This window comes from Pyxicephalus adspersus, chromosome 4 (genome assembly GCF_032062135.1).
Source record: "Pyxicephalus adspersus chromosome 4, UCB_Pads_2.0, whole genome shotgun sequence".
In the NCBI taxonomy this organism is placed as follows: Eukaryota; Metazoa; Chordata; class Amphibia; order Anura; family Pyxicephalidae; genus Pyxicephalus; species Pyxicephalus adspersus.
The window spans coordinates 42,309,634-42,331,427 of record NC_092861.1 but is presented as its reverse complement, the minus strand read 5'-3'; positions in this window follow the sequence as shown (position 1 = coordinate 42,331,427).

The following is a 21,794-nucleotide window of genomic DNA, read 5'->3' as shown; positions in this document are numbered from 1 at the left end:
ATTCAGTAATATTATATACAAATACCCACCACCCTTTGCCCATTAAACAAACATTTTTAACTAATTTAAACATTACAATTCTCTGTCTTAATTAAGAGTTAGCCGCTAGCAAGGTAATGCTGCCTAAACCAAATACAGATCTACAAATTTTATTTAGATATAACCAATATCATTTTTAATGGGGTTTTAATATACTTCTAAATGTTTTAGTGACCAGCCTTAACACATTTTTGGCCCAGGCCAGTCATAGGGATCCAGTGGGTTTTTTATCCAAAAGACAAACAGATGACACAATCTGCCAAATAATTCAACTTGCTGCTCCTCTACTGCCCTATGTTTCAGTTTGCGGACAGGGCCTTAACTGTGCTAAGGCTGGATAGTGAGGGATGAAGTGCTGGACCAGTATAATGCAACATAGGAGAATGCCAGATGCTGTTATTTGGTTGAAACTCTTTATAGTACACCTACTTTGCTTACAATTGCATATGGGAAGTGCTATACCCACTACTTTAATACCCTCTCACACAGATATATTTTATTGTTATGGATGAGTATTTTACGTTTCATTTTAATACACAAATGCACCTTTATTTGCCTTTATTTTAGTACAGTTTTTTCCTTCTGGAAACATTCTGAGTGTCAGAAATTCAGGAGTACTTTATTAAGTAAATAATAATCAAGCTTTCTGACTCAGGTTCTGACCTTTCTGGCCTTACAACTGACCCATCATCATAATTGGCGATCTCACTGTCCAAAAGTGTTTATTGCAAACAAAGAAAAAAAGAAGACTTCAAATTAAAATTTACAACTATAACTGGAATTGGCAGTCAAAATACCTCTGGCGCGTGAGCATATAATTAGCATGTGAAAGAGGAACACCCTGGGCCACATTTATCACACCATCTACAAACACACTTTTTATTAAACACCATCAGGGCACAAAGCTGTAATGCTGAACATGAACTTTATTTGAAACATCAGCAAAACAGAAAAAGTTCATTTGGGGCCTTTTCACTAGGTAGGAGGTTAGTTTAGGTCAACAAACGTATTATTTATTACATATTTGTAATGTGCCGAGCGTATCTAATTAGTGCTCTGTCATGTCATCCAGCTTCTGTACCTGGCTGCTTTCATTGCAAAATTCCAAACATTAATTTTATTCTTATCTTAAGAATGATCCCGGCAAACATTCATGGGGGTATGATCCATGAGGTCATCCTTACAGCCTTACCTACACAACAGGAGGAATATTGCAAAAGCATGGGTCTCCCACTGAAAAAATAGATTTTAACCACATAGCACCTTTAAAGAAAGATAATTTACACTCATTTGATCCAGCACACATTTGTGGAATCTGCTCCTATTCGCTGCGTTACAGTAGATGTATTTTTGTCAGTGCACCCCAATGCACTTAATTGCAAAGCATGGAAACCTTTGAACAAAAGGCTACCTTGTGTTGGGACTGTGTTTGGAAATGTTGCAGGTGTGAATAACCCCTAAAGAGGAACTAAACCTTTACTTTAAAAACCTGCAGGTAGGACTTTTATTGCAGTAGGGACAGGTAATGCAGATTCTGCAATTTAAGCTCCCTAGCGGTAACCCCGAGTGTGCCTCGGGGTAGAAAAAAGTTGCTAAAAGCGGTAACCCCGAGTCACACTCGGGGTAGGTAAACCTATGGGAAGTAAATACAGCGCTTACCTGATCCGCCGGCATCCCACGTTCTCCATCGCCCTGATCTCTGTCCTCTACCTTCTTCCTCCGGCCGGCTTCTGCACCCGATGAGTCACCGGTGAGTTCCCGGTGATGTCGGTGTGTGTGTACGTTGCCGGCGGGACGGGGTGGGAAATTCAAAATCCATTTGTATTGAATTCCATACAAAATAACTGTATTGAATGCAATACATTGGATTTATATGCGTAAAAGCACTACATTGTTTTCAAGAACATTTATTTTACAGTATATATACTAGTATGAGTATAATATGTATATTTTTAAAAAATATATATATTTTTTTTTATTAAATATATAGAATTTTTATTTATTCAATTTATTACTTTTACATGAATTTGTGTTTCAAACTTTATTATACTCATACTATTATATTATACTGTAAAATAAATTTTCATGAAAAACAATGTACCGCTTTTAGACATATAAAACCGGAAAGAAATGAATCGCTAGGGAGGTTAATACCCTTACCTGCCTGATCACAATTTTTGAAACATACTCACCTGTGCCTGTCCTGTTGTGGCACCGCCATCTATTTCTTCTCTTCCGTGTTCTGATCTTTGACCATCTTGACTGCCCGAGCCAGGATGACCTAACTCCCACGCATACCCAGCACATGCCAGCTTACACACTCAGCATTTATTTAAAAAGAAGATAGCGGTCAGGCAGGTAAGTGTGTTTTGTTGCAGAAGGGACTTTGTCTGCCCCTTATGCACACTGTAATAATGAACCTGCTTGATTGCAATCTTTTTTTTTTTTTTACTATAGTTCTATTTTAGGGTTAATTGTGCAAACACAGGCATTGACACGGCTGCAAGGTTGGATGCATAGACATAAAGTATGTACACATTCTAGAAAATTGTCACCTGAGATGAACCATTATGATTGTCTCACGTGAAAATCTAGTCAGTGTACAGTGGACCCCCTTACATCATTTAGCAAACCACCATGACCAACTTGGGACGACCACTGCTATTTTCATTGAAGGAGGATGCAGTGGGTGGCTTCTGCTCGTCCTCCAAGCTTCATAGAACAGAACAACATTCATTTATTCTACTGTCACTAACAACTATCATGAAAGATTTCCAGCATCAGAAAAATAACATCTGTACACAACTTTAGCAGTTCACAGACTTGCTTTCCTATTATCATTGCTCATTGCAATGTGTGATCAGGTATTTTAAAGAATGGTTAATAGTAGGTAACAGTGATCACCTGAGCCATTCTTCTAGCTGTTCCAGCATATCAGCAGTTGATAGGGTAGTATTAGAGGACTGCAATTTAGGTGTGTAAAATTGCCGAAGGTGTATGAAAACAGGTATTGAGTTGTCTTTGAATTAATGGTGATATGAGATAGTCGAAATCATTACTATACGTCTACAATGCACACTTCCCAGTCATCTGGTCACACTTGTCTAGGGTTCAGCAACTGACTTACAGGAAGGAAGGGTGGGTCTGCCTGAGATTTCCTGTCTTGCCATGACTCATACATAGATAATTCTGTTCTTTGCATTGCAGCTTCTCATATCAGAACGTCAGGAATGTGATTGTCAGTGTGAAATGCTTCACAATTTCCCTAATCATTCTACATTTATGTGATGTGGACTTCAGCTAAACATACATAACAAAAAAACAAAAGGTGTATATAAAAACGATTCACGCACCTACAATTCAGAAAATAATATTATCTATAAAATGGAAAATGTGTTTTTTTAATAGTGTTTTTTATACCACTGGCCTGGTCACCATTGATTCATAACTATATCCTTACTGGGAAAATAGGAGAAAATTACTTTCTGTTGATATGAATTATTTGGGATCACATACACAGTAGTTACATTTCTCTTTAAAATGGAACTCTAGATACAATATTTTATAGAGTAGGTAACAGTTAGACCCTCTGTCAGGTTTATTACTGTCTGTCCTTGAAGGGATGATTACCCTTAATTCTTCTCCTTTGATCAACAGTACCCTTTCATCAATGAAGCTAATTGATCCAGCAAACCTGGAATTGATCTGGTCCAAAATTGAAAACATTTGCTAACAAATATCTAATTTCTTTTAGGAAATCCATTTCAGGTTGAAAGTGTATCCTCTCCAGCCTGGGAGAGCTTTAATAAATTAGGCCCAATGCCTTGAGTAATGAGTAATGCCATCACAAGAGTTCTTTTTAATGCAGGCAGACCAAGGCCAACAGGGTGCTGTACATGATCTCCTGAAAACCTCACAGCACCTGGGTGGCTCCTAGGAGGAGGTACCTAAATATCAAAATGCCTTCATGGGTGGTTGTCAGTCTGGTGTAGTGGGAGTTCCTAGGCAGACATTATTTACATGCATGTTACCCTAGATAACACCCACATGTGATGCTGAACCACTGTGATGGAAAGAACTTAATTTAAATAAATGAAAGGGGTGGGCTAGGGACAGATAGGCCATAATGTAAAGGGCCAAACGATGCTGGATGTCATTCAGCCAGTGGCTGTATTTTAAGTGGCTGCCACTTCTTAAGCATGCTGTAAGGTATAGGTATAGTTGACCTGCTTAAAATCAATTTAAAAGTCTGTATCCCACTAGGTACAGGCATCAGGACCTAGGTGTTAGAGGGCATTTTCATAGGACCTAGGATTTCACTTACATTGTACTGGGGGAAATACAGGATATACTCTACAATTGTCGGGCTCGCGAACAAAGTCCATATCAACCGATGTTCATATATCCATCTGGACCGACAGTTGATGACTAATGATGAAGAACCATTGTACAAATCAATGGAAAAGAGAACTTTGCGGTGCCACAGAATGGTGCTGTGTGTACAGCACTCGTTTGTTCATTTGTCACTCTTTTGTTGCTGGAAACAAATATGAAAGACCATTTCCAGCAACAAAAATTGTCTGTATAGTGTTAGTGGTTCCTTTCCACTACCACAACCACCCATTGTTTTTTACTTTGCAGAACAGCTACACTTTACCATTTTGCAGAACAAGCAGCTAGTTTTAGTTCTGCCGGCTACTCTTCAATAAACTGGCAGATCCTCTGTCAGGTTTTAATTGCAGTCTGTCTCTACAGGAGAGGCCGGCTATCTCTTTTGGTCCTGGTGACATCTGACTCTGAGTTACAGAAAGTGAAAACCAAAATGTTGTTACATTACAGAAGGTGAGAGGAAATTTGTTCTAGTGATAACTGGGAATATACCTTTGCTTTTAAAATATTTCCTTACTTCCTGCTATGTCTCTGGCACAGGAAGTGAAAAGAGATAGGACGTAGACGGCCCTTGCTGTTTACAGTTTTTCGTTTACATACACTTTGTTATGGGTTGTTGACAAAAGCAGATAATTCTTGCTCTTTTTCTAATCACAGGAGTTGTCATCAAGAAAAGTGACCTTCCTGACCTCCCTAGCTATTATGTTACAGTATGAGCTATAAAGGCAACTACAAAGTAAAGATAATGAAGTGAGGAAAAACATGAGTAGAGAAGAGAGGACGAGTACAAAACAAAATACAATTTTTCTGTGTCAGGAAAGCCCCGGAAACACTGCCCTCTTTTATACTTGTGCCCATAGATGTGCCACATTGCCCGGTGAAAAGTCCCCAAGCCAGTGTATATGGTGTTAGGATCTGAAGTTGCTTCAATTGGTCAGGTTTAGGTTCAGTAATGTTATTTGCCCAAAAAATGAGGTCAGCTGATGACCTGAATACTGAATGACTAAGGTATTCAGTTATTGTTTTTTTCTCTAATGGCAAGAGCTGATTTCAAGATGACAATGCACGGCACATTATTTTTTTACACATGGATTGGCCACCACAGAATCCAGACTTTAACCCCATTGAGAATCTTTGGAATGTGCTGGAGAAAACTTTACACAGCACTCTGACTCTCTCATTATCAATATTCTCTCATCTGGACAAAAAATATTGTAACTCTGGGTGGAAATACATTTTGCAACAAGCTTATCAAAATTATATAATGGCGAATAAATGCCGCAATAAATCTAAAGTCCAGAGATATATTGGAGTGTCTGGTATTTTTGGTCTGGTAGTGTAAATAGGTGTAACTAGTAGCTGGATGTACATTTTAAACATATTTAATGATTTAAACACGGTGTGCATTGCTATCCCATTGTTTTCATGTACATTAATGCAGAAAGTTGGTATGAACCGAAGTTATTGGAGATTAGGAAATACAAAGCCTTTACAGATTCTACTGCACCCTGGGAACAAGTTCATGCTCATTCCCTTTTAAAAGGTAAATACCTATTGTCAGCACCTATGTTAAATCACAGGGGACTTGATCTGTGAAACGTTTGTTACAAGTATGTTTCTTGCCCATAACAACCAACAACTTTCATCTTTTTGCAGACCAGGTTTGAAAATAGATCAAGGATGATAATAGGTTTCTACAGGAAACTACAAGGATTTTAGAGCACTTTCATAAATCAGGACCAAAGTTTTCCTGGATCAGCATGGTATGTACATTATATGCATGTTACAATAGAAGTGTGTTACCCAGTAGTCAATTGTCTGTTGAGAAAGGGAAAATGGCTGTATGTATTACTACATCCATAAAAAGTCTTGTAGTTCGGCCCAGTAACCCCTCTACAGCATCACTTTTCATTGAGGAATTTTTTTCAAATGCTTTCTTAATTGGATGAATAAGACAATTATTACAGAAACATATTGTACATGTAATGATGAAGTAGATCTCTCTTACCCAACTAATTTACAGCCTTTAGGAAAGCCCTGGATGAAGATGTATTTTCCCATAGTAGCATCAGTTCTACATAATGGGAACAACACTGTGTGTGATTATTTCAGGCTATTTAAAATTTCCTGCTTTCTAAACTCAAGGAAACCACTTAATAAATGTAAAATTACAAAAACCCTGTTTCAGTCCCATAATGGTAAGCACTTGGAGCTCATCCAGTCATCCAGTCCAGGGCTGCAAATATGCTGAACCTATCATTCAAGCTTTTACGCTACATTTCATTTCATTGAGGCTTCCCAATGACTTCTTTGGAAATCAGCCAAACTGCTGAGTAGTTAGTCTGCCTGTTCACATGGGATGGTTCCTGCCTTCATCTGTTGGCACAGGATGAACAGCCCGTCATAATTAGCGGCTTTGTTTACACTGATATGTTATAAGGTTGAATGGCAGTGCCCAGGCACATCTGATCACAATCAGTAGCCTCTTTTTTCTCTGTTCATGGGGTTAAAGAATTTTAGTTATTCACCTCTCAGCTTTTTGTAAGTATAAAAAGCTCCACAGTGTCCTAATGTTTGTTTTATCCATGTTATTAACTCCTACTATTTAATACAAATCTAAATAAATGTAAATCCTGGTCAGCAACCTAAAAATTTTACTCGCAAAGTGTCTGCACTTGCTCAAAAATGTGATAACTCCAATATAGTCAATTTCCAAGGACAGGTAATCTCCCTCATAGCCCTCTCCTCTTCTAGGAAGATCCAATTTTTGTCTGTGCTGGCCTAGATCCTCGGCTCCTCTCCTCACCACTGTATGAAATCTATTATGTAGCTGTCAGGGGAATACTCCAGTGTCATAGGTCAGAGTCTGCGGCTGCCACCACTTCCAAGAGGACAGGGATCGGCGATCAAGTCCTAAGGCTTTTGGAAGTCTACACAAGGCAGGCTTATCTCATGCAGGAATATGTTTAATATACATATAATCATATGGAAAGATTTTTGTAGAAAAGAATGATCTGGTGACAGAGTCTCTTTAATAGAGCGTTGTTGAATTTGCAAATCTTAGAGCATGGTAGGTTCCCTAGCCATTTGTACTTCTTTCAGTTGGTATTTTGCCAATAGCCAAAAATACCACTTAATGAAAACTTGGGAAACATCTTCTAAGTTCCACTCTGAACACAAACAAAAATGACATATGTAAGGCTGTCACCAGGAACGTGCTAATTTCCCATTGCTTTCTAGCCAGGAAAACGGACCAGAAGGGCAGAATCTTAGGAATCTTTTACACATGTGTGCAATGTCTTCATCAGTTGGTTGAGCACAAAATTGGAAGAAGATCTGGATGGGTGTCCTAGCCTTAGAGTGACATATAATTTTAAATTAACTTAGAGTAAGTAAAAAATTCAGCTGGACCTTCAAAGCATTTCCAATTTTCTGGAACCAATTTTCTGAGGGCTTCCTTTGCTTTTGTGTGTTTTCTGCCTTTGAAACATCACACCATTTGGGTCAATGCTCCTTAAGTGCTTTGTATCCTGTACATGTGTCATATGTCATGGGAATGACATTTATTCAGAGTTTAGTGATTTATGCTCATTTAGATATATTGTTTTTATAACAACCCCCTTTTAGTGTACTTCCATCAGATTAAGTTGTGAAACACATCATGGATAATTCTTGCCTGAAATTAGCCATCTTTACATGATTTATTTAGTGGATACGATGCTTTCTAATTGTTGATTTATTTATTTCTTCCCGAACTTTGTATACCTTCAGTGAGAGGTACTACAGAGTAATTACCCAACAACTTTCTTTTATAGTGCCCTATCATGGATGCATTCTGTAGAGGACATTTCACATTTCCATGTCTTGAGGAGAATTATTAAGCATCTCTAGAGGGTGATTTTTCCTGATAATAGTATTTGCATTATGGGATGCACTTTATTCTTGCATAACACCCTTGAAAACAGAAAACATAGACAGAAAGGTGCTTTTTTGGCACACAATTGTGCAATTTTGTGAAAAATGTGAAAAAACACAATAGCGGCTTTTTTAATGTGGAAAAAACTTAGTAGAGTTAAGCTCAACCAGTGAACTTATTGGCTTTAGGGTATTAGGTTAAAGGCGATCGTTTCTGTTTACGGCATGTTTCGCCATTTGGCTTCCTCAGGAGAGGTAAACACTTGAAAAATGGATCATTGGTGGTAGTTAATAATTATTGTTATGGAAGATGATGCGTGTTATGGGTATCCAGTGTAAAGGGTTATATTAGTTGAAGAGAACTTGTTATATGAGGAAAATTTAGATATGATGGATCAAGTGAAAAGTCACTTTGTATGGAGACAGGAATCTGTCCTGAGGTTCGCACTAAGAACCATAACCCAGTTCACTTTGAAGAATCTTTTTTATACTGTCTCTTTTACTATTGAATAATACCCTTGCCTGATGGTATATCCTCCTTACCCTTGGCAAACAGCACCAGGGGTAACCAGATTTGCACGTGGTTGTGGCCATGGTGCAAATGTTCTAACAGCTACTGTGAGAACTGTGCTACTATCTGCCACAGCCACAAAGAAAAGGATCCTAACTTCTCTCTTTTACTTTCATGGTTGGGAGACCAAATCAGAACGTTGCAGGTATATATATATTGATATGGCTCTAACTGTAAAGAACTGTAAAAAAAAGGCATGTAAAATTTTTAAACAGAATTCTGTGATTACCGGTAATAACCTCATTAAATTACCAGAATACGATATTTTCACCTTCCTGGTCTTTTCATTTCTGATTTAGCTATTCCAATTGAGTGAACAAAAGACGGTCCTGCACTTGCGATTACTAAAGTGATAATTTATTCCATCAACACCCTATCAAAGCAGATACTAAGATTTTCGCAAACTGATAATTTTGTGCGGTGAATGTGCTTTTTAAAAAGGTTTTAAGGGAAATTTTTAGTAATGTTTGCAGTTACTATTTGTATTGCATTATAAATTATAATATCATTTCTTCAAGGTACTTTACATGTTGTTGTATTAAATACAGAGATTTGTAGATTAGCCACTCAGTTGAATTATTTTGTCACCATGTTATCAACCATTGAAAAAATAGCAGTCATATAGGGAGTAAATTGTGTACAATGAGTTGGTCAACTCTCTTTGAATTGGGAGAAGGTGTAAATCACAGTCATTGTTAGATCCAGTAAATCATTGCATAGCACTGTACAACAGGAAACAGGCGACACATATAATGAGCAAATATGTCTGCCCACATGCGTTGATATAATTACACAATAAAAATATGTCTCTTTAACATGGTTTTCATAAAATATAAAGGCCACATATATGTATATATATAGAAAAATAACATCCTCTGTATCAGTATTTTATGTAGCCACCTTTTCATAAATAAATGTTCAGTGGTGCTTAAATCTGCTCAAGGAGAATGTATTTCTTGCTAACTCCCCCCTCACTACTTTCTTTTTAAGCATGTGAATTTCATGGGTATTATACTGGGGGTATATTTATAAAAATGAAAGGCTTTCATTCTCTTTAAATCCAATTAGAAAATTATGTGACACTTAAAATGGAACAACATTTGTTAGTGTCGGTGAGCTTTTGAATTAATTGGCAAGAATGCACTGCATACCTACTAATTATGGCACACCTACATTTTACTTAGCGCCCTTCAGCAATGTCAGATCCAAGATCCTGTCACTGGTTCTTCCCCCAAAACCATCGTCACTCTTCTCCATCCAACACAATCCTCTCAAGCAATTCGGCAACCACTAAAGATGTAAGTATCGTGCACCCAGGCTTCAAAGTCTTAAGCTTTGGTGGGAATAAAGCTGGTCTTTGCTTGACCTTAGACTTTGTTAATGATATATGACTATGGTAGGGACATTAGATTGTTAGCCCCTTTGACAGACAGTTAGTGACATGACTACGGACTGTACAGCACTGTGTAATATGTCAGCGCTATATAAATACTGGATAATATTATTAATAAAAGAGGTATTTTTATAGAGTGGAGTGTAAAATATTTGTCCACCTATTTTAAACTCCATATATAGAAATCTGTTTGACATTTTTAAAATTGCTTTATTTATAAAAGTGGAAGCAGGTTTTGTTTCCTGGCAATCTGGATTCTAGAGAGTATAGAAGTGTTGTAATTATTCTAAACTGGCAATCAGATTTTTTTTCAATGAAATGTAGTACTGGATGTGAATTTTTTCAAGCCGTATATCGTCACTTGTGACCATGGACTTACATTGTGGCCACTTATCACCACTCACCAATATGCAGCAGGACTATACAAGAAACATAACACAATTCTGTGTAGGCCTTTGGGTAGGAGGAGTAGTGGGAAGGTCAGTTTTGCTCTCAGCACATCAAATATGTGGGCCTGATTTATTAAAGCTCTCAAGGCTGGAGAGAATACACTTTCATCAGGGAAGCTTGGTAAAATAGCAAACCTGGAATGGATCTGGTCCAGGAATGAAAATGTTTGCTAACAAAGGTCAAATGATTTTTTAGAAATCCATTCCAGGTTTGCTGGAACACCCACATTCACTAATGACAGTATATCCTCTCTAGCCGTGGAGAGCTTTAATAAATCAGGCCCTTTACGTCAGGATCTTGATAAATAAGGTTTTTATGGTGGAAACTCACCAGGAAAACATCTTTTCAATGTTTGTAGGTATGATGGATTTGGGTCAGCAGGCTGTAACTTTTTGAATGCGCAAATTGCTATAACTTTTTCCTTCTGTCCCGTTCTTGTTTCATGACATTGTGTAGTACACTACTTTGTCAGGTGATCACTGTCAACACAGTAATGTCACACATGCAGGATTGTGTATATTGTATGGAACAGTTATTCAAATGATTTCAATTTAGATTTGGGTCTTAACCTCTTCACTGCCAAGCAAACATCCCATACCCCCTGCTTATGAAAGGGTAAAAACAAGGTCACAGCTAAAGCAGTAACCTTTAGCTTGTTTCTATTTTAGCAGAAGGCTTCCAGCTATTTTTTAAATGTGATTTGGACAGCTATAGAGCCACCCAGATTGTGTCCAATAGACACCTAATGTCTACATAAACATGACCTATTACTTGCCCAATACTATCAAAGTGAAATGATTAAAATGTTAAACTAAAATAAAATAAGTAAAAAATGACCAAAAAATAATGTTAGCGTTCACTAATGAAATAATTTGAACAGCCTTTTTCACTACATTTGAGTTGAGTAAACAGTTGACTTAATGTTTATTTTTCTATGGTGATCTGCTCTCAGAAAGATGTATATTTTAATGTTTACCTTGTGCTTAAAATGTTTTTGAAGTGGCTCCAACAGCTAAAATATTAAAAAACATACAACTGTATTTCAGTCTTCAGCTTGTGTTTTTTCTGAAACTGACAAAAAAATCAAATATCTTTTCTTAAATGGTAACTTTAGAGTGATCTGTATACTGTATGTATAGTAATCACCCCTGGAAATGATATTTGATGCTTGTGTACATACAGGCTGTGCACTTTGGACTAATCAGGGGTCTGTATAGAAAGCATCTGATATTCACTGAATCATTACCTGGTGCAGATTCTCCCAGATCTATGTGTTTAATTGCCAGTAACTGATTCTCCACCAGGAAATGTACAGAGACCCCATTGACTATTGACAAAATTACTTGGTTATATTTATTCCGTTAAATCATTTTAAACTTTTAGTCTTTTAACAATCATTACCTGCAAATGAATTGATCAATTTGAAGGTACTGTTTCTTCAGTCACATTGGAGTTAATCAAATACAGATAAATTCTTGCAGAAAAGCATATCGCTGTATAGTAATGACAATGTCTTACAACCTTGACTCCCCTGGCAATTCTCTCCCCCTTCTGCACAATTGTGTACAACAAGCAGACGATAACAGCCAGTCAGACCATCTTACAATAACAATTCATTTCCTTCAATTCAAAAGCATGTCTCATGCTTAAGAGCTGAAAGGGTTTTGTTTCATATTAAGGAAGAGCAGGAAGAAAGAAATTACAGTGATGAGCCTATTTGAGGAGGGAAAACATGAAAGGCAGTGTTACTTTGGAAAAAGTGCAGAGGGCAGAAATGGGTTCGAAATTTATTCCAACAGATTAAAATATCCATAGCTGTGTAGACACAATTTTCTTTAAAGACAAAAAAATAGGTAAATGAATGGAAGCAAACTGGATTTACCTTTATAATAATTTTGATCTAATTTGATCTCAAAGAATTCAACCAGTTTCAAAGCAAGTGTTATAATTTACAAATAAATTACATATCTGAGAACTGGCAAAAAATTGGTAATTCTGTTCTGCTTGATATACAGTCCAGATCAGCCATTCTGAACCAGGGCTCCAAGGTTCCTCCAGGGGTTACAAGGAATGCCTTGGACTTTATCTTATTGACCTCCCATTTAATAATCCTGCATAATTGTGGGGTCAACACCACTTACCAGATGTGTGTTTTTAGTTGTCTATAAAAGTTATAGTCCAGACACCCATATATTATAAAATATGTGGACTTTGTGCTAAAGCCAGTCTTTCAAGTTCTGTGAGCTAAAATAGAAGCTTGCATTCAATGACAGCTACAGATTTGATATGAATGTATTTTCATCCTTTTCTGTATTTCAGCAAACTCCCTCGCTCCCTCCCACCAAATTCACGTCTTCTGTCCCTGTCGTTCTTTACAAAAATTCCATGCTGTACTGTATGTGCTGATCGCCTGTTATCAACCTATTCATTCTAATTGCAGGCAGCTCCATCAGTACACTTAGTACTGCAGACACTGTCTGTTCATATTGTCAGGCACAGCTTAAGGTGGCTATAGATGGTCTGATAATTGCAGGTGATGATCCCTAATTTGAGCATTGCTTGCTATTGTGAATTCCTAGAGGTTTGGTATTGGGATATCAGAAGCTATTTCTTATACAAAGAGACCTTTATAGTGTAGGAAAATCTTTGTGTGAGTGAGCCAATCTTTATTCTCTGCTAAATCACTTGTTCTGGAATAGTGGCGGTACAACACTGGACTTGGTCAAGTTTACAATCAATGAATATTGTACTGTCTTTGGAATTGAGAAGGCCACTGGGATAGCTTTTGTGGTGTAAAAGCATGAGAGGTCATTTGTCCTTTCACCCCCGTAAGTCTCTTTTATACTGACTGCTTTAATAGAACATTTAAACGACCCAAGGGGACCAATCAAGAGAAGTTCATTTTTAAGAAATTATCCCATTAAATAGTGCATGCATTCACACATATAACTCTGTGTCTTATGGAATTTCCAATCGGTCTTTCAGTCATTTTGTAGGTACAGTGCAAGACTTCTTCCTTCTATTCTGCTATTCAGCTCATAGTTTTCAGTACCCCCTCATAAGCTGTGTACACATACTAGATGATTGCCACCTGGGATGAACAATTTGGAATGAATACAGCAGTCCCCCAACATCATTTATTGATCTGCCCACTGAGGGGAACAACTGCTGTCATATTCTATGTAGGAGGACCTATCAGGGTGCCTTCTGCTCATGCAACCACCTCTCCTCTTCATAGAGCTGAGATTGTATGTTCATCGCCTCTTCCTTTTACTGTCACAAAAGAGTGTTCCCAGTGACAGATCATTGCATTGACAATATTTACCATCTGCATACAACTTTAGCCACTAAGTTCCTATATGAGCAGAGACCATCACTGCACAGAGCAGTGTGACTCCTACCAGTCCTGTGTTCTAACTTTTTTATAATATGTACAAATGACAATAAACAGAAGAAAAAGAGTGGACCTATCACCAAATTTATTTAATTTTTTTAATAGGATAGATAACCCACCTATATAAAATACATTTTTTTTTCTATTAAGCATTTTTGTTTTTTAAATTAAAGGGGGGCCCCTTTACTGTCTTTACTGCTGTGGGGGGCATGCGCAGAAGAGATTTTCCAGGCAATTTAAAAAAGTGCCAAACTCACAAATGTGCAGTGACAGATAGCACAGGACCAAATGGAAACCGATTACCACCTTCATCTACTCCCCCTAACGCAGATGGCATTTGGATAATGCACAAGGCAACACAGATTTGTAATGCATGCATGCACAATTGTTAGCTTGCAAATTATTTAAAAAATACTTTAGTTTTGCCTTAATATTAGAGGTTCTGGTTTCATATATTTTAACCATGTTAGGCTATGGTAACAACATAATGTTAATAAATGTTTGCTTTGTGTTATATCATAATGAATGGCAACAAACAGTCAGGGGTGTAGTGAGGCGGGTACGCGTGGGCACGCCTTGCCCTGACTTTTTTGGGGACCCCTGTAAAGGCTCTACCTGTGCGCTCACCATGGATAGCCTTTACTATTACCATGCCCCCTCTTCTTCTTTGTCGACTACACCCCTGCGTACAGTCATCTGCTATGCTGTCTATTGTGACATTACATTAAAATGGACAGAAATGCATGGACTAATGTATTGTAGAAATGTACTGCACTGCAGTTCACAAAGTGAGAGCATCAGACTTTGCTTTCTTTGCAAAGTTCTCCATATTGCAAACATGTAAGGCACCACATACCACACTTTACCAAATGTACTATAGTGTAAAAAGGACCCTGTAAAAGCACAGATTAATGTACGTCTGTTCCAATACTTTTATTACATAAAGTCTTTACATAAACTTTTTCTCTGACTCATCAGTCATGTCAGCTAAACCCACATGACGCGAATGATGAACAAAGCTATTTCCTGTCAGATGACAACATAAAATAGAGAGAACAGAAACTCCGGTTGCCACACTGACTGTAAAAGCTAAAGCGAGTTCCCAAAAATCTGAGAATTATTATGAAAGATGAGACAACAATTTCATAGCAACATTTAACAGAACATATGACTTTTCCAACATACCTACCCTGTTTCCCCGATGATAAGACACTGTCTTATTTTTTTTGAAGTCCAGCAGATGGCATTTGGATAATGCACAAGGCAACACAGATTTGTAATGCATGCATGCACAATTGTTAGCTTGCAAATTATTTAAAAAATACTTTAGTTTTGCCTTAATATTAGAGGTTCTGGTTTCATATATTTTAACCATGTTAGGCTATGGTAACAACATAATGTTAATAAATGTTTGCTTTGTGTTATATCATAATGAATGGCAACAAACAGTTAGGGGTGTAGTGAGGCGGGTACGCGTGGGCACGCCTTGCCCTGACTTTTTTTGGGAACCCCTGTAAAGGCTCTACCTGTGCGCTCACCATGGATAGCCTTTACTATTACCAAGCCCCCTCTTCTTCTTTGTCGACTACACCCCTGCGTTCAGTCATCTGTTATGCTGTCTATTGTGACATTACATTAAAATGGACAGAAATGCATGGACTAATGTATTGTAGAAATGTACTGCACTGCAGTTCACAAAGTGAGAGCATCAGACTTTGCTTTCTTTGCAAAGTTCTCCATATTGCAAACATGTAAGGCACCACATACCACACTTTACCAAATGTACTATAGTGTAAAAAGGACCCTGTAAAAGCACAGAATAATGTACGTCTGTTCCAATACTTTTATTACATAAAGTCTTTACATAAACTTTTTCTCTGACTCATCAGTCATGTCAGCTAAACCCACATGACGCGAATGATGAACAAAGCTATTTCCTGTCAGATGACAACATAAAATAGAGAGAACAGAAACTCCGGTTGCCACACTGACTGTAAAAGCTAAAGCGAGTTCCTAAAAATCTGAGAATTATTATGAAAGATGAGACAACAATTTCATAGCAACATTTAACAGAACATATGACTTTTCCAACATACTTATTTCAAAAAATATCATAAGCACAATTACAAACATTTAATATATGAAGCATTATTACAGTGTATGCACAACATGCTTGTATAAAACTTTTATTAAACATATTGCTCTTGGTGTTACAGATTATTTTTCTTCAGTCTCCATAGGCTAAAACAAGCATGCTGAGTTTAGGTTGGGCAAAAAATGTAAAGATTAAAAATAATGACCTAATATTCCCATGTGGGCTCTGAAAAAGCTAAATTCTCACCATACATTTTGGAATGGGGTCACAAACTCTTATGTGGAGTAGTGGAAACGCTGGAACCACAAATCCAGCACTGAAACAGCTGGCTGTATGTGTAACAATAACCCCCGTATTCAGTTACCTCTTACAGCTGCAAACAACACTGAAAGAATGACCTCACATTAGTATAATTAGGATGAGGGGGAGAAAGGAGTGGAATTAGATATAAGATTATGGATATAGTATTGGGTGAGGAATACTACAATGGTAAAGTAAGTTAATTTCCAGTTGGGTGGCCTGGTGGCTCAGTGGCTAAACTCTCATCTTGCTTCAAGTCCCTGCTTTGCATCTTGGACAATATATTATCTGCATGGAGTTCATATATTCTGCTTGTATTTGCATGAATTTATCCTGGGTACGCTAGTTTCCACGCACATATTGAAAAATATATTATAAGGGATGATAAACTATACTATACTATACATCTTTTGTTGTCTGCATATTTTTATTACACACTTAATTTAGTTTTCCTTCACATTGGTGCATTGTGTGTTTTCACAATGTGTGTACTGTTGTGTGTTTAGGTGGCACCCCAGCACACTATTAAAGGCAGCCAACACACACTGCAGTGCACCTCAATGCAAAAAACATTCCTTAGAATCCTACCAAAAGGGGCCAAGATGTCAGCTTCACCTACTGTGGGCCTCATGAGCAGAAGCGAGGGGAAATATAACTTTATTTTCTCCCTATGGTAATAAATCAATACAGGACATTCTGCACCAGCGTCAAATTCCCATCTTTGAAAATTTACTGTATTTCAATGTGCGCAATTTATAACATGCACAATATCCATGGGAGCATGCTTCCTTTTCTCTATGAGTTTCACCCTGGGAGAGGCTTAGATCATAGAGTTGGAGTTTCAGCTTGGAGGTGAAAAAATTAATGTTACCCATAATTTCAATTATTGCATAACATAGCATAATATAATCAACACAATAAACAGCTGAGTAGGTCAATATTCTTCCTACTGGCTAAATACTGGCTACATTTCAGTAATGCAAACAAGGAGAGTTTAGAGAGATTTTCTCTCAATTCCTGTTGTGTCTACAGGAAACTGAAGGAAAATATCTCCAGTTGGACAGAGATGAAGAAAAACCAATTGTTTCTATACTGTATAAATAAATGGCTATATATTTCTTGCAATGATAGGGTTTGTGCATTTATATTTTTAAAAACAGTTACTTTATTATATCCGATCTCCTTGCCATGCTGCAGTGAATCACTGTTACTATTTGCCACCCTTGCCATGCCTGAATGGTATGAAAATAATATAAATTCAAGGCCTTGCATTGGCCTTATATCTCTCTCTATATCCTTTGCATAGCTCCACTGAGAACGAAATAAAAGGCCAGTGAGGACCACACCTGCTGATTTACTATTTGTGAATGGGAAGCCAAAGTGTCAATGACTTTCTGGCAGCACATCAGGTAACCAGATCCAGCAGATGGGAGGACATTTTCACAGTACTACTTTATACCATTCACAAAAACTAGTTGCTAAGACACAGGCACTTATTAAGGAGAAACTGCTGGCTGGGATGCTAAAGAAAAAATACATACCCAAAAGCAAGAAAATAAAAAATTATTTAACATATGTTTTATCGTGGTTTTTTTTTTTTTTACAATATTTCTGCTGAGCAATATTTAAATATTGGGGTATGGTCTTTTTCAATTACCTCGACTGCCCAGATTACGTCCTTGGGCTACAACCCCCGGAATGTTCTGGAAATGAAAAAAAGGAGGAGTTTTGTACTCTTGCCACTCTTTCTATTCTATACGTGATATACTGCTCATTAGTAAAAATCCAATGCAGTTTGTTTTGTCACCATAAAACAGGATGTTAATGCTAGGGTCACCTGGTGAAATAAAGGAAAAACAAATGAAACTAATTCAGCTACCATCAAGACCACTAAGCTGCAATATATTACACATTTGTTCTGGGGTTTTAAATACTCCTTAAGTATTCTCAGCAGCATTTGTGTATTTTAAAGAGTTCAGTTTTATACACATTCATTTCTAATACACTTTGCAACGCAGTATAAAATAATTTAAAGAACAGGAAAATCTTATTGGTCCAGTTACACCCTAAAAAGGCCAGCATATGCATGTATTGGGGCACATTGTACTAAGTAGCACATTCTTTTGGAATTAGTAAGAATTACACCTAAATGAACACTCTATTCCATACCACACTATTTTTCAAATCACAAGCACAAGAATACATTGAGCATTTCTGTTTGTTATAAAGCAGGTGCATGCAGCACATTATACACATGCATTGGAAAAGAATAAAATTACCAGTCCTGATTTTTTAAAGCTAGACTGTATTTGACATAGATTACCACGGGGGAACCTAGGTGATCAAGCAAACATGTAATGGATCTGGTCCAGGTATGAAAACATTTGCCAACTAACAGCAAATACTTTTTTAGAAATTCATTCCAGGTTTGCTGGATCACCCAAATTCTCCCATGATAGTCTTCTTCAATCTTGAAGACCTTTATTAATTCTGGCCTATTGTGTGTAAATACACACCAGTTATGAATAGTACTAAAGTGAAAAAAAACCCTAGGGGAAATACCTATGAGGCAACTATAATTTTTTTTGGGACCATATTACTAAAAGCTTTTAAACAGGTGAAATATACCTGTTTTTGACTATATAAACAACAGAAAATATGGAGAGAAAGATCGGCTTTTTTGACATAAGTTTTTAGATTTTGTTGTGTTTATTAAAATTATTCAATAAATATTATTATATGAATATATGAATTATATGGATTCAATTATAGGAACTTGTAAATATCCTTCTAGTGTTCTAAAGTTAAAAATAGACATCTAATACATGACAAAGGGGCCACAGAGCACTATGGATTATCAAACGAGACACCACAGAACTCAAAGCGTTGTGTGCCTGATAGACACTTTGATATAGCAGGAGTCACTGCGTTCACAATTCTGCAAACAATGAGCCTGCTTTATTAAAGCTCTCCAAGACTCCAAGAGAAGATAAACTATCATGGAAGAAACTGAGTGATCCAGCAAACCTGGAGTAAATTTCTTAATAAAACATTTGTTATTAATTGCCAAATGTTTTAAATCCTGGACCAGATCAAATTGCAGGTTTGATCATCTATGATAATCTATCTTCTTGGTAGGCTTTACCAAATCAGACCCCATGAGTTTAATCACAGCTAAAAAGTGATTGTATTTTTGGTGTGGGGACCAGAGCCTCGCCTTCTGACTGGATAGAAGACTGTATAGTATTATGTGAGTACTAAAACATCAAACCCACCCTACATTCCCTGTCAAGGAAGTCAACAGAGCATCATTGATTTTACTTGAGTTCTGTAATTCAAAGCATCTCCTACCCTGCAATGGACATAGACAATCTTACATCAATCTTGGTTACTGGCAAAAAAAGTATGTGTGAGGACAAAGACAAGCAGTACTCCATGCACTATTCCTCTTAATAAAAGGAATATAACACAATGTTTTTCTGAATACAAATACCATTTGTTAACAACCTGTAGAACCAGAGTGGTTTATTTGCTGTGGTTGTTAAATTACTAGGCTTTCTGTTTGGTTGGGCAGTAAATTGAAATCATTAGGCTGCTGTATTCCAATGAGCATGCCCACACATGTACACATGTGTGTAAACAAACCCTAAAAAATGCATGTGCATTGTTTCCTTCATTACCTAATAAGGGCATTGAGGGAGGAGCCTTGTGCATGTGTGTTTTGTGTGAGAATGCAATTTCTGCAGGGTTGCATGGCAGCAAAGGTTTGAACTAACCTATGTATGTCAAACTTTACAATACACTATGTCCTTAATTTTACAGCAGCTGCTAGCAGCTTTTCATATCAGGAAAACATAACAGTATATAAAATACAAAGAAAAGGAAAAAGATATGAAGTAAAAAATGTATCAGATATAGACAAACACTGCATATTATGCTATATCTCTATTTAGATGTGAAACCATGGAACCATGAAAGAAGCAGGACATACAGCTCTATAATACAACTACAATAGAAAGTGGTTTCAATGGACTCACATTCAAAAATAACACAATGAGAAACACAATGAATTGTGTCAGATATTTTTACTTCTTGTCAGTTCAATGATAATAGATAATCAGTTTTTACCATTTGTGGACTTTAGAAAAAGAAACCACTTCACATGACAATTATTAAACTCTGCAAATAGAATATAAAAAGATTTGGTACTTTATTCATATTATTCTTTTCCTTTTGTAACTTGTTTTAGCTATACATAATACATTTTTGTTAAATGTTTGTAAATTAGCGTTTTAAATGAACACAGCACCAATCTATTTTAAATGAACATTTACATTATTCAAGAGCACAAAGAGGTAATTTCAGGATCTGCTCCACTGGCTGGTTCTAAACGACTCTTTATTTCCAAAATGTGTAGAATAAGCAGAGAATGCAGTGCTGGGGCGGGTTTTTTTTTTCATAAGTCAGAAGCTAAGGTGTCCTTTCCATCTCTAACTACCCTGCCTGGTTGCTGACAGCTGCAGACACCAGCGGCACATGACAGTCACAGCAAGGGTAGAGGTGTTAATAACAAGCTGGCTGTGAATATTTGGCTGGATCTGCCTTCTCTAAGCTGAAGAAGATGGCGGAATCCAATGAAGGAATGGCGACATACTGGAGCACAGTTTAGATGACAGATTAGTTGATTATAAGATAAGTAGCTTGTGTCTGGTAGTGGCTTCTGTATTCATTGGCAAAGAAAGGCTGGCATTAATTTAAAAAAATATGCATGCATTCTGAAATGATTTAGGCATGTGATCCAGATTTAGCAGATACTGGGAACATAAATACCAACTGACCAGTTCCTTTCATAGTATTGGAAAGGCAAGTTTTGGCTGTGTACGGATGATAGACTTTTGTTGCCTTATGTCAGTGTTCAATGGAACTCTAGAGTTCCTCCAGTGGTTGCTAGAGGTTCCTTGAGCAATTTGTGGATGTCAGGGTTAGTGGCACCTATGATCTTTTTGATCTGTAAGAAGGATATCTTCCCACTGGCCAGAAGGGTCATTCTTCCCACCACACTAATTAGCTGTCAATTGTGGATGTTACTATTATTGGCAGGGGTTACCTAAGACCGGAAAGTTATATCAAGGGTCCAGGATGTAAAACAGGTTGAGAAACACTGGCCTAGATAATTTTGTGATTATCTCTAGAATCTGTACAACTGTTGTCAGATTTCATTATGGATCACTAAACAGCTGACATAAAA